The 14,834-nt window shown below is 29.0% G+C and overlaps 1 pseudogene; it reads left to right on the forward strand.

Annotated features, from left to right (window-relative positions):
- The first annotated feature begins 4,915 nt into the window (after positions 1–4,915).
- Positions 4,916–11,110, forward strand: LOC142534109 (uncharacterized; annotated as a pseudogene).
- The last annotated feature ends 3,724 nt before the right edge of the window (positions 11,111–14,834 follow it).

Raw genomic sequence — 14,834 nt, forward strand, 5'->3', positions numbered from 1 at the left:
TCCTCCCTCAAGTTTCTCTTTCACAATTCTCCACTTCGAGTTCAAGAATCATAGTTGATTCCTAGTGTCTTCTACCTTAAATTTCAAAGGTAAGCACTTTGTATTTCTTGGAAATTAGAAGGGTTTGAAATATTAAAGGGTTAAGTTAGATTATTGATTTTCATAGATATTGGTGATGATTGTTAGTTATTATTATGTATGATGTTGTAGGAATTCATTCAAGATCACCCTAACAACCAATTGCTTGTTGGGTTGTAAGTAGAAACTTCTTCTTGTTCTCACATGATAAATATATGTATATGAGCCATGTTTATTGATGGGTAGCTCCTTTCATTGGTATATACTTGATATATTTATTGTTACATATTCATTGTTCAATGATTATTATTGAATTCATTGATCAAGGAGCTAATAAACATTTGCGTCTATCAAGTGTTTGATTTATTGCCTCAATGAGATTTCCTTTGATTAAGCCAAGGAATGATAGTAATTCATGATAGTAATTCATGCATATAATTGACCAATCATATGATTATGAAGTATCTATCACAGTTTTGATATTTATATCAAAGAGATAATACCATAGGTCACAAGTCACAGAACTGTCATTTCCTTTCTTTAATCCATGCTAAGAAATACTATCTTTATTGTTTTGATATTATTGTCCATTTGAAGAAAGTATTATTCAATTTCATTGCCATTGCTATAGCCATGTTTCAAGCCAAGCCTTTTTATATGTATTTGTTATTGATAGCTTTCTACTTACTGAGTTATATCTCATTCCAGTTAATGTCATGTGATGCAGGTGACAAGAAAGACTGAAATGGATTGTCCGAGGCTGAAGAAGTCATATGACTAAAGAAAATGGAATCTTTGAATGTTTGTTATAACACTTGTATTTTAGAGTATATTGAACATTGGAAGTGTCAAGAATTTTGTATGTTGCAAATGAATGTCGGGAAAAATTTAGTGTTGGCTTTTGGCTGTGTGTTGAATGATATTTTGTGAATGATTAAGTTAAAGGTTTGAAATTTTATGGAGATGGTATTTACTATCACTTGGTATCAAGTTTCTTCCCTTTTTAATGTGATGCTTCTGCATATGCTATTTCTTTCTTTACTTAAAATGCTATGGGAATGTGGTTTGTTTCAATTGGTATCAGAGCACAGTTTTCTTGGACCATATATGACTTCTTCTACCTAAGACAATCCGGTATGTTTTCGATCCTGCATCTATTGATTTTAACATTAAGAGTTGATTCTATTTCATTGCCATTGATGTATTCTTTCTTCTTATTTATGTTAAAGTGAGCTTATGTGTAGGAAATGCCTCCTAAATGAAAAACTACCGAAGGGGATGAAAGGACCCCTCCCACTGATAAGACTGTAAAAGTTGTAGATGAATTTAGTAAGCTATTGAAAGAACAAGAAAAGGTACATAGTGATCAGATTCAACAGCTACTGAGCATCTACCATCCAATTCAGGGTCGTGGTCAAGAAAGAGGATAGGGTAGAGTGGAAAACACCGAAGGTGGTTCGTATGAAGTATTCAGGCGGATGAACACTCCTGAATTTATCGGTGGTGCTAATCCAATCGTAGCTCTTGAATGGGTCAAATCATTGGAGGCTATATTTGAATACCTGAAGTTCACTGATCGAGATAGAGTGAGCTGTACTGTGTTTATGCTAGTGAAAGCTGCTTGCATCTGGTGGGAAGCTACTAAAGTGACTGATAATGTTCGTGAGTTAAAGTGGGAGGAGTTCAAAGAGTTATTCTATGCCAAATACTTTTCAAGAGAATTTAAAGTTAAGAAGGTGAAGGAATTTCTTGAGTTGAAGCAAGATGCTATGTCTGTCGCAGAGTATACTTTGAAATTTGAAGAAGGCTGTGTTTTTGTTCCATTTATTGCTGAAAATGATAAAGACAAAGGAGAACATTTCCTTCAGTGGATTGAAACCGGAAATTAGAAGTGATGTTCACATGGCAAAAGTGATCACCTATCAAGACATCGTTGAGCGAGCCTTACTTATCGAGCATGACGAACAAGAGATTGAGAAGGAGCAGCAAATGAGAAGGCAAGCTTTTCAAGCTAGATGGCAAGGGACAAGTACTAATGTTCGAGGTGGCTATAAGGGAAAAGGCAAGATGGAGCAACACAATAAACCTTCCTTACCTTCTTTAGATACGGAGCGACCGTTATGTCCTAAGTGTGGCAAGCCACACAAAGGTGAGTGTTTAGTTGGGAGTGATCGATGTTATAGATGCAAGGAAATGGGGCATACAGCACAAAAGTGTCCTCTTTCCTCTGACAAAGGAAAGGTTCAAGGCAGTATTTTCACAATAACAAAAGAGGGTGCTAATTGATGAAACTTAAAATTAATAATTTATTATATGTTAAAACATGTATTTTAAAATTTAAGTTTCATTAAAATTATAAAATTATGTTATTTTAGTATTGTTTGTTTATATTTAATTGTCTTACTAAATATGTTTTATTTTCAGGTTTTCTACGTGTTGGTAAAATAATGATAACTCAAGCTAGAAAATCCAAATAAAGGTGACTCAAACATGTCTTGAATCCTTGAGAAATCATCTACAACTTTGCAGAAGACATGATTGCCTAAAAAGTTCATTAAGATGATCAAATTGTGCAAATATCAAAAGGAGGACAAATTTACTTTTACTATGACCAGCATATAGTAAAAAAATCATAACTATTTCAATATTTAACCAAATGAGGTGAACCAAGTGGCCAAATTCATCTACAGACAATTCCCCACATGTTTGCCGTTTTGAGCAGAGTCAAATTCGGTGACTAAAGTCGTGGAACAAAGCATTGAAAAAAGGGACATGGAATTGAACTTGGAGGAGGCAAAGAATACTATTGCAACTACATGGCATTAATAAAAATTTTGACCCTTTCTCTCATTTGGCCTATAAATAGAGGCCTTGTGCTAGCTTGAGAATCAGTCTATCTCATTGTAAAATATAGTGTGAGTGTGTATCAAAGTTCTAAGTTCCAATATATTTTCTTTCATGTTCTCAGCTATGAGTGATATTTTAGTGTTGATCAAAAGTAAGCTTATGGCAAGCTAAATTTATTATGTCAAGGTGAAGAGGATGCATTCTTGGTGAAGTAAGATTGTTTATATTTTGTATATTCTTTCTTTATTTTTTTTCATTTAGCTAACTTATTTTTATTGTAGGTATAAAAATGAATTATTTGTTGTTATCAATTTATATCAAATGCTTGATACCATTAAAGTGGTTATCTTGATTTGTTGTTTAATTTTGATACAATAAATATTTCATCACTTATTATTATATATATATAGATATATATATATATATATATATATATATTTATATAATATATGTTAGATTGTTAGATGTTAGTATTAAATCATAATATATAGATATATATATGTTAGATTGTTAGATGTTAGTATTAAATCATAATATATAGATATATATATATATATATATATATATTTATATAATAATATCATAATATTTCATTTAGACGATAGCGTGGCTCTGCCGGTTGTTCTAAATGAAATATTATGATTTAATACTAACATCTAACAATCTAACATTTACTTTATCGCAACTAACTTTTATTTTTCGCATCTAACTTTTACTTTCTCGCAACTAACTTTACTTTTCCGCAACTAACATTTACTTTATCGCAACTAACTTTTACTTTACTGCAACTAACTTATTAATTCAATATATTTCATTTAGGCAATAGCGTGACTCTGTCGGTTGTTCTAAATGAAATATAATGATTTAATTTAACATTTACTTTATGCAATTATTTATTTATATAGTTATAATTATAATCATAGGTACCATATATAAAATATCGGTTAATTCGGTATTTTCTATAGTGGGAACTATAATATATTATGTGTGTGTTTAATTTTCTTGGGACAATTATTTATGGTGGTTTCTTTTGTTTTACTTTTAGTTAAACAATATTACATAAACCAAGAATAAATCCTCAAGCCTTGACAAAATTTATAATTTGTAAACTTCATTCTTGCATTTGGTAATCTATAAATTAATAAATTTAAACTCAAAATAACCTCTCTGAGGATCGATCTCGTACTTACGAAATATATTACTTGCAGACAACCTACACTTGGGTGAATTATTATTTAAGTAGTAGCAAGTTTTTGGCGCCGTTGCCGGGGAGGTATAAATTAAGTTTATATTTTTTAATTATGTTTTATTTATAAGTATTGTGTTGTTTTTTTTTTTTTGTATGAGTCTTTGGAGTCGAAAAAAAAGTGGTAGACTTATTCTAGTATCTGAAAATTATTTAAATATGGATGATAATTCAAATAATCAAGATAATGATAATAATAATAATAATAATCAAGAACATGATCAATTAAGAACACTTAGGCACCATATAAGCCCTATTAGAACTAGTGCCCCATCTTGTTTAGTTTTTCCTCCTGATGCATCTAATTTCAACTTCAAACCTCAAATTATTCAACTTTTACCAAATTTTTATGGCTTAGATTCTGAAAATCCATATTTGCATCTAAGAGAATTTGAGGGAGTTTGTAACACTTATAATGATCAAAATTGTAGCATGGATATAGTTCGATTAAAGCTTTTTCCTTTTTCTTTAAAAGATAAAGCTAAAACATGGCTACAAAATTTAAGATCAAGTTCAATAAGATCATGAGAAGAAATGCAACAACAATTTCTCAAAAAGTTTTTCCCTTCCCATAGAACAAACTCTTTTAAAAGACAAATTACAACTTTTCTCAAAAACAAGGAGAAACGTTTTATCAATTGGGATAGATATAAAGAATTACTTAATACATGCCCACATCATGGTTTTGAAACATGGAGAATAGTTTCTCACTTTTATGAAGGTCTAATACCTAAAGATAGGCAAATGATAGAATTCATGTGTAATGGAACTTTTGAAGATAAAAACCCAAATGAAGCTATGAAATATTTGGATTCATTAGCAGAAAATGCTCAAAATTGAGATAATATAGGCATAATAGAACCACCAACAACTAAAAACAATAATTCAACAAATGGGGGTGGTATCTATAATCTTAAAGATGATATAGATATTCAAGCTAAACTTGCATCTTTAGCAAGAAAAATTGAGTCATTAGAAATGAAAAAGAGTGGTCAATTAAAAAGTATTCAAGAAATTGTTTGTCATATATGTGATACACATGATCATGCTACAAAAGATTGTCCAACATTACCTTCATTTAAAGAATGTCTCCATGAACAAGCAAATTATGTTAACAATTATAAAAAACCAATACTAGATCCTTTTTCACCATCATATAATCCTGGATGGAAAAATCATCCTAATTTTAGTTGGAGGAATGATAATAATGCACAACCGTCACAACAATATTTTCAAAATAACCAAAATCATCAAGGTTATATTCCTTATGTTACACCTCCAAGAAAAAACTTTGAAGATGTAATTCATGCATTTATCCAAAAGCAAGAGTCTATCAATATTCAAAACTGTCAATCTATGAGTGATTGAAAGAAACTCTTGCAAAATTTGCATCTGCACTTAATATTCATGAAAAAGGAAAATTTTCATCTCAACCTCAACCTAATCCTAAAAATCAAAATCAAGAATTAAAAAATGAAAAAATTGATCAAATAAAATCTGTTATTACCCTTAGAAGTGGTAAAATAGTTAATGATCCATATAGTAATGAAAACAAGGATCATTTAAAATCAAAGAGTAAGGATGATAATCCTGATACTTTTGAGAATGATGATACCTTAAATTTTAAGAATAATATGGTGAATGATAAATCATCTAAAATAGTAAATAAGTCAAATAAACCTCCACCATTTCCTCATGCATTAACAAATAATAAAAAACAAAAAAGTGATTCTGATATCTATGTAGTTTTTAAACAAGTGAAGATAAATATTTCATTATTAGATGCTATTAAACAAGTACCTTCTTATGCAAAATTTTTAAAAGACTTATGTACTGTAAAGAGAAAATTGCATGTGAAGAAAAAAGCATTCTTGGCTGAACAAGTAAGTTCTATTCTTCAAAATAATTCTAGTTTAAAATATAAAGATCCTTGTTGTCCATCAATTTCATGTATTATTGGAGAAAATAAAATTAAAAAAACTTTGTTGGATTTGGGAGCAAGTGTGAATTTACTTCCTTATTCAGTTTATGAAAAACTTAATTTAGGAGAATTAAAACCCACTTCTGTTACTCTCTTACTGGCGGATAGGTCAATCAAAATACCTAGAGGTATTGTAGAAGATGTGTTGGTTCAAGTTGATAAATTCATATATCCTGTAGATTTTATTGTTTTGGATACACAACCAATAGAAGTGCATAATGAAATTCCAGTAATATTGGGACGACCATTTCTAGCAACTTCAAATGCTTTAATTAATTGTCGAAATGGAATAATGAAATTGTCTTTTGAAAATATGACTCTAGAACTTAACGTGTTCAATTTATGTAAACAACCAAGTATTAATGAAAATGAATATGATAATGAAATTGAAACAATTGTGGAAGAAAATATACAAGAAGAAAACTTAAATCAACAATCTGAAGTTTTTTCAATAGAAAGTTTTGAGTCTAAAAATAATTTTAAAAAAGATGATAATACAAAACTTGAATTAAAAGTTTTACCATTAGAATTGAAATATGTATTTCTTGGTGAAAATAAAACATTTCTATTGTAATTTCTTCCACTCTTTTGCCAAATCAAGAAGAAGATTTGATTAAATTACTTAAAAAATATAAAAATGCAATTGGATGGACTTTGAAAGATATAAATGGTATGAATTCCTTTAATTTGTACACATAAAATTCACTTGGAAGAAAATGCTAAAACATATCAACAACCACAAAAAAGGTTAAATCCACATATGAAGGAAGTTGTTAAGAATGAAGTATTAAAACTATTAGACGCTGGAATTATCTATCCAATTTCAGATAGTAAATGGGTAAGTCCAACACAAGTAGTACCTAAAAAGTCAGGCATCACTGTTATAAAAAATGAAAAGGGAGAGTTATTACAAGCTAGGATTCCATGTAGTTGGCGTATGTGTATTGATTATAGAAAATTAAATGATGCAACTAGAAAAGATCATTTCCCACTACTATTTTTAGATCAAATTCTAGAAAAAGTAGCAGGAAATTCTTATTACTGTTTTCTTGATGGGTATTCGGGGTATTATTAAATACCTATATCATTAGAAGATCAAGAAAAAACTACTTTTACTTGTCCTTTTGGAACTTTTGCATTTAAAAGAATGCCATTTGGTTTATGTAATGCTCCGGCTACTTTTCAAAGATGCATGTTAAGTATTTTCAGTGATATGATTGAAGAATATGTAGAAGTTTTTATGGATGATATAACTGTTTTTGTAGGGATGTAAACGATCCAAACCAAACCAAACAGTATCAGGCTTGAGCTTGGTTTGTTTAAAACTGTTTGAGGCTCGAGCTCGATTAAAGCTTCTATTATCAGGATCGAGCTTGGTTTGTATTGAAATTACTGAGCTCGTTAAATGCTCGAGCTTGGCTCGTTAAAAGCTCGTTTAGCATGTTAATCAAGCCAGACTCGAGCTCGGCTCGTTAAAAGCTCGTTTAGCATGTTAATCAAGCCAGGCTCGAGTTTGATTCATTAATAGCTCATTTAACATGTTTAACAAGCCTGACTGGAGCTCGTCTCGTTTTCGAGCTCGATAAGCATAGAATTGAGCTCGAGTTTGAGTTTGAATCGAACTTGTTAAAAATTAAATATATCTATAAACTAATTTTAAATCAGACATAAAAATGTAAATTCATTCATAAATAACCAAAACGACACAAATAAGAGCAAAAAAAAACATAAATAAGTATATTATTGAACATTCCAAAATCATGTTTGCGAGCCACCTAAACGAGCCGAGCTCGAGCTCGAGTACGAGCCACCTAAACGAGCCGAGCTCGAGCTCGAGCTCGCGAGCCTATTATCAAACATGTTTGCGAGCTCACGAAGCCGAATATCCTTAGGCTTGAGCTTGGTTTGATTAAATTTTCGAGCTCAAAATCGAGCTTGGGCTTGGTTTGATATGATTAACAAACAAACTCAAACGAGATTTTTATCGAGCCGGGCTTCGAATAGCTCACAAACCATTTGGTTCATTTACATCCCTATGTTTTTGGAAACTCATTTGAAAATTGTCTTAAAAATCTAGAAGAAGTATTAAAAAGATGTGAAGTAAAAAATCTTGTTTTAAATTGGGAAAAATGTCATTATATGGTTAAATCTGGGATTGTTTTAGGACATGTGATATCTGAAAAAAGAATTGAAGTTGATAAAGCCAAAGTTGATGTTATTGCTAATTTAACATCACCAAAAACGGTCAAAGAAGTTCGATCATTCTTGGGTCATGCAGGATTTTATAGAAGGTTTATAAAAAATTTCAGCATAATATCTAAACCAATTTAAAATCTTTTAACAAAAGATACACAATTTGAATGGACTCAGAAATGTGAAAATGCTTTTAAAAAAATTATTAATCTTTTAGTTACATCACCTATTTTACAACCTCCAGATTGGTCTTTACCATTTGAATTAATGTGTGATGCAAGTGATTATGCTATAGGAGCTGTGTTAGGACAAAGAAAAGAAGGAAAACCTTATGCAATCTATTATGCTAGTAGAACTTTAAATAGTGCCCAAATAAATTATTCAACTACTGAAAAAGAATTACTTTCAGTAGTATTTGCATTAGATAAGTTTCGATCTTATTTAATTGGTTCTACTACTATTGTTTACACCGATCATTCTGTCATAAAATATTCATCAAATAAACAAGATGCTAAGCCAAGATTAATACGGTGGATTTTATTGTTACAAGAATTTGATATTATAATTAAAGATAAAAAAAAAGAAAATGTTGTAGCCGATCATTTATCTAGAATAATGACTGAATCATCTCATAATGAAATACCAATAAATGAAAATTTCCTAGATGATCAGTTGTTTTATGCTACTATTACGCCCTGGTTTGCTAACATTATAAATTTTCTTGTGACAAATAAAATGCATTCTCATTGGAATTCACAGGATAAGAATAAATTCTTGATAGAAGTTAAAAAATTTTATTGGGATGATCCTTACTTATTGAAGTATTGTCCTGACCAAATTTTTCGACGATGCATACCCGACAATGAAGTAAGTAATGTTATTAAATTTTGTCATTCTGAAGCATGTGGATGTCATTTTTCATCCAATAAAACAGCTACAAAAATCTTACAATGTGGATTTTATTGGCCGTCTTTATTCAAAGATACACATTTATTTTGCAAATCTTGTGAAAACTATCAGAAGATGGGATCAATTTCAAAACGAAACATGATGTCTTTAAATCCAATCATAATTATTGAAATATTTGATAGTTGGGGGATAGATTTTATGGGTCCATTTCTATTATCTTTTGGATATACTTACATTTTAGTCGATGTTGATTATGTTTCAAAATGGATTGAAGCAATTGCATGTAGAACTAATGATCATAAAGTTGTTATAAATTTTTAAAAGAAAATATTTTTAGCCGATTTGGAATACCTAGAGCAATAATTAGTGATGGGGGAAGTCATTTTATAAATAAATCATTTTCTTCTTTGTTAAGAAAATATGGCATTACACATAAAGTTTCTACCCCCACACATAAAGTTTCTACCCCATATCATCCTCAAAGTAATGGTCAAGTTGAAGTTGCAAATAGAGAAACAAAACAAATTTTAGAAAAAACAGTTAATCCAAATCGAAAAGATTGGTCTTTAAGATTAACTGATGCATTATGGGCATATAGAATTGCATTTTAAACATCATTAGGATGTCACCATATAGGTTAGTTTTTGGTAAGCATTGGCATTTACCGGTTGAACTTGAACATAAAGCTTATTGGGCAATTAAAGCATTTAATATTAATTTAGATGATGCATCTAAATTAAAAAAATTGCAAATAAATGAACTTGAAGAATTAAGAAATGATGCATATGAAAATTCAAAGATTTATAAAGATAAAACTAAAGCCTTTCATGATAAAAATATTATGAGAAAGTCATTTGAAATTGGACAAAAAGTTTTGCTTTATAATTCTCGTTTGCATTTATTTTAGGTAAACTAAGATCGAGGTGGTCAGGACCATTTATAGTCAAATTTGTTTATCCTCATGGTGCTGTTGATATTGAAAATCTTAAAAATAATGACGTGTTTAAAGTTCATGGGCAAAGACTTAAGCCTTTTATAGAAAATGAAATTCTTAATAATGAGTTTATGCCTTTATATGATCCACAATAGTTGTTTGATATTTTCATTTTGTTTTGCAGATTCTAGTTCATTTCCCGGTTAAGTGGCGGATAACGGTACTCCGTGACTGTTTAAGTCGGTTTCTTCAGTTTTCCCAAATAATTGAAATATATATAATAATAATAATATGGATGCGTGTATTATGAATCTTCGTAAATATTTTGCTTGTTTACCTGATAATGCGTTGAAAAAAAATTTATAAAGCTAGATGTGAGCGGCTAAGGTTGATGATGTCATATGGCATACCGAATGATATCCGTTTGATAATTGAAGCAAAAGTCCGATTGGTTGGGGAAGCAAGTGAATTAATAATAAGACATATGCCAGGATTTGGTAAAAGCACATATGCCAAAAAAGCGAAGAGCTAAACGTATAGGTGGATGTCATAAATGTGCAAGGTGGACTTGTAAGGGAAAATGCAAAAATGTTGGAATGACATCAATGAATAGAGAAGATAAAATTTTATTCATTAAGAATGGTCTGAGTAAAGAGCCTTTGGATAATTTTATAGAGGTTCTTGATACGCATTCTAGTGGGTACGTGCAAAATGAACTTCTTAAACTATGGTAGCAATTTCAACAGGAGGAATATCAATATGGACGGTGGAATCAGCCTTACAAATATCCTACTGTAGTAACGCATATCTATTTAGATAAGTAAATATATATACACAATTTCGTCTTGGGAATCTGACGTTAAAAGACCATGTTTGCCAATTTATAAGAAAATTGGATGGGAAGCATATCCTCGACTCATAGAAGGCGCTGAAGCCGTTACTGAACGTAAAATCAGAGGAAGATGTGAGTCACAATCACAACTACGCTGTTTATATTTGTTTTAATTTTGTCATTTTTATTTTCTTTTAATAATAATAATTTCCTGTTCAAATATTGACTTTTGGCATGTTATGCTTATAAATTCATATGCTGTGATCTAACAATTACAAAAAATATATTTCTCAACATGTCAACGTCCACGATAAGTAAAATCAAAAATATTTGTGTATTTTGTGGATCTAGTGCAGGAAAAGATTCAATTTATGAAGAAGTAGCAGAAAATCTTGGAATAACACTTGCTAAAAAAAAGATTCATTTGGTATATGGTGGTGGTGAAGTTGGCCTCATGTGAAAAGTTGCAAAAGCTGCGCATGCAGGTGGAAGTGAAGTTTTAGGCATTATTCCGATTGACTTAGCCAATCTTACAGGACCAACAATAGGAGAAGAAATGAAAGTGGACAACATGTATGAACGAATTACTCAAATGATTGAACATTCAGATGCTTTCATTGCTTTGCCAGAAGGTTTCGGTACTTTGGAAGAAATATTTCATACTGTTTTTGGGGCACAATTAAATATCCACAATAAGCCAATTGGTTTGTTAAATGTTAACAATTATTATGATAAACTGTTATCGTTTCTTGATGATGTTGTGGAACAGAGATTTATTTCATTAGCTTCGCGAAGGATGTTAGTTTCTGCTACAAGTGAAGGTGAACTTATTGATTTACTGCAAGGATTTAGTCATGAACCAGATCCATCCTTATCTCAACTTAATTGGCCAACATCCAAAAGTAAGAAAAGAAAATTCATGTGATGCTAAACTTGTGATTCAACGATATGTTTTAATGTTTTTCTTTAAGGTATGAATAATTTCTTCTTCTTCTCCTCTTAGTTTTTTTTATATAAAAATTAAAATATATACTTATATATATATAGTAATAATAATAATAATTTTTAGTTCAATGTCGAGTAAGGTGTCAGTAAAATGCACCTGAGACGCATTAGTTAATAATTATTGGAAAATCACAATACACTAAATTTTAATATTCATTATATTCAAAATACAGACTAAAAGAAAAATTAGTTTTTCATATGTACCAATTTATATATATTTTTTGATCAATTAATATAAAATATATAATAGATGTGTTCATATATATATATATATATATAATTGTATGTGTTTTCAAATAAAATAATTTCTAAAATTTTTATGAGAATATAGTTAAAAGATATGGTTTGTATGGTTGTTAACATGTATAATTGAAAGAATTTTTTTGTAAAAGTATAATATATACTCACACATCTTTTGTGAGTGAGTGGTGAGAAATGAGAAAACAATTAATAAACTTTTATTGATTATTAAAAAATGGTTAATTACAAGAATATAACTCCCCAAAAAAAAAATATTTATTGAAAAAAGAAAAAAAAAAGAAGTAAATATATAACGGACTGCAAAATACTTTATTCATTGTAATTTTTTTTAGATTTGATTGATGTACTATCAATGTGTTCTAAAAATATCAATATTGTGTTAAAAAAAAAACAAAAAAACAAAAAACAAACAAACAAACAAAAAGATTTGTTTGTGCTAGATAAGTTTCAAAGGTAGTCGGATGTATCCGTTATATAAATGTTTATGTGTGTATATATATATATATATATATATATATATATATTTATTTATGGTAGAATGTTTGGATAAAAAATTTTATGTTATTGTAAAATTTTGCAGTCACGTTATTTAAAAAAACAATAAAAAAAGAAAAAAAAAAAGAAAAAAAGGGGATTTTATTCTTTGTAAATTTTCTTATTTTGTTTTCAATATTAGTTTAATTAATTGTCTGCTTTAATACTTTGCGTTTTTCAATGAAAGTTAATATTCATTCCAATTCCATGAGTGAAAACTAGCTATTCCTTAAACATTTTGACCTGAAAGAATATATGGAGTTGAGTCTTTTACAATAATATTCTTGATATTATACATGTTATGGTGGGTGGTGTGAATTATCTTTTTGACTATATTATTATAAAAAATTAGAAATTTTAAAAAAATTATATATATATATTGTTACTTTATATATTATGTGAAAATAAGAATAATAATAAAAACACATCTAATTATATATTATTATATTAAACGAATATATATATATATAAATCGGTATATGATTTTGTTTTTAATGAATATGTTTGTATTTGAATATATAAAAGGAATAAAGAATCTAGGTTGTGATTTTCCGATAAATTTTATTACTAAGGGACTAGTAATAAGATAGTGTGGGGGTGTGATGAAACTTAAATTAATAATTTATTATATGTTAAAACCTGTATTTTAAAATTTAAGTTTCATTAAAATTATAAAATTATGTTTTTTTAGTATTGTTTGTTTATATTTAATTGTCTTACTAAATATGTTTTATTTTCAAGGTTTTCTACGTGTTGGTAAAATAATGATAACTCAAGCTAGAAAATTTAAATGGAGGTGACTCAAATATGTTTGTAATCCTTGAGAAATTATCTACAACTTTGCAGAAGACATGATTGCCTAAAAAGTTCATTAAGATGATCAAATTGTGCAAATATAAAAAGGAGGACAAATTTACTTTTACTATGACCAGCATATATTAAAAAAATCATAACTATTTCAATATTTAACAAAATGAGGTGAACCAAGTAGCCAAATTCATCTACAGACAATTCCCCACATGTTTGCCGTTTTGAGCAGAGTCAAATTAGGTGATTAAAGTCGTGGAACAAAGCATTGAAAGAAGGGACATGGAATTGAACTTGGAGGAGACAAAGAATACTATTGCAACTACATGGCATTAATAAAAATTTTGACCATTTCTCTCATTTGGCCTATAAATAGAGGCCTTGTGCTAGCTTGAGAATCATTCTATCTCATTGTAAAATATAGTGTGAGTGTGTATCAAAGTTCTAAGTTCCAATATATTTTCTTTCATGTTCTCAACTATGAGTGATATTTTAGTGTTGATCAAAAACAAGCTTATGGCAAGCTAAATCTATTATGTCAAGGTGAAGAGGATGCATTCTTGGTGAAGTAAGATTGTTTATATTTTGTATATTCTTTCTTTATTTTTTTTCATTTTGCTAACTTATTTCTATTGTAGGTATAAAAATGAATTATTTGTTGTTATCAATTTATATCAAATGCTTGATACCATTAAAGTGGTTATCTTGATTTGTTGTTTAATTTTGATACAATAAATATTTCATCACTTATTATTTTAAATATATATATATATAATAATATCATAATATTTTATTTAGACGATAGCGTGGCTCTGCCGGTTGTTCTAAATGAAATATTATGATTTAATACTAACATCTAACAATCTAACATTTACTTTATCGCAACTAACTTTTATTTTTCGCATCTAACTTTTACTTTCTCGCAACTAACTTTTACTTTTCCGAAACTAACATTTACTTTACCGCATCTAACTTTTACTTTACCGCAACTAACTTATTAAATCAATATATTTCATTTAGGCAATAGCGTGGCTCTGCCGGTTGTTCTAAATGAAATATAATGATTTAATTTAACATTTACTTTATGCAATTATTTATTTATATAGTTATAATTATAATAATAGGTACCATATATAAAATATCGGTTAATTCGGTATTTTCTATAGTGGGAACTATATTATATTATGTGTGTGTTTAATTTTCTTGG

The sequence above is a fragment of the Primulina tabacum genome, unplaced genomic scaffold, assembly GCF_025594145.1.
Source record: "Primulina tabacum isolate GXHZ01 unplaced genomic scaffold, ASM2559414v2 Contig341, whole genome shotgun sequence".
Taxonomy (NCBI): Eukaryota; Viridiplantae; Streptophyta; class Magnoliopsida; order Lamiales; family Gesneriaceae; genus Primulina; species Primulina tabacum.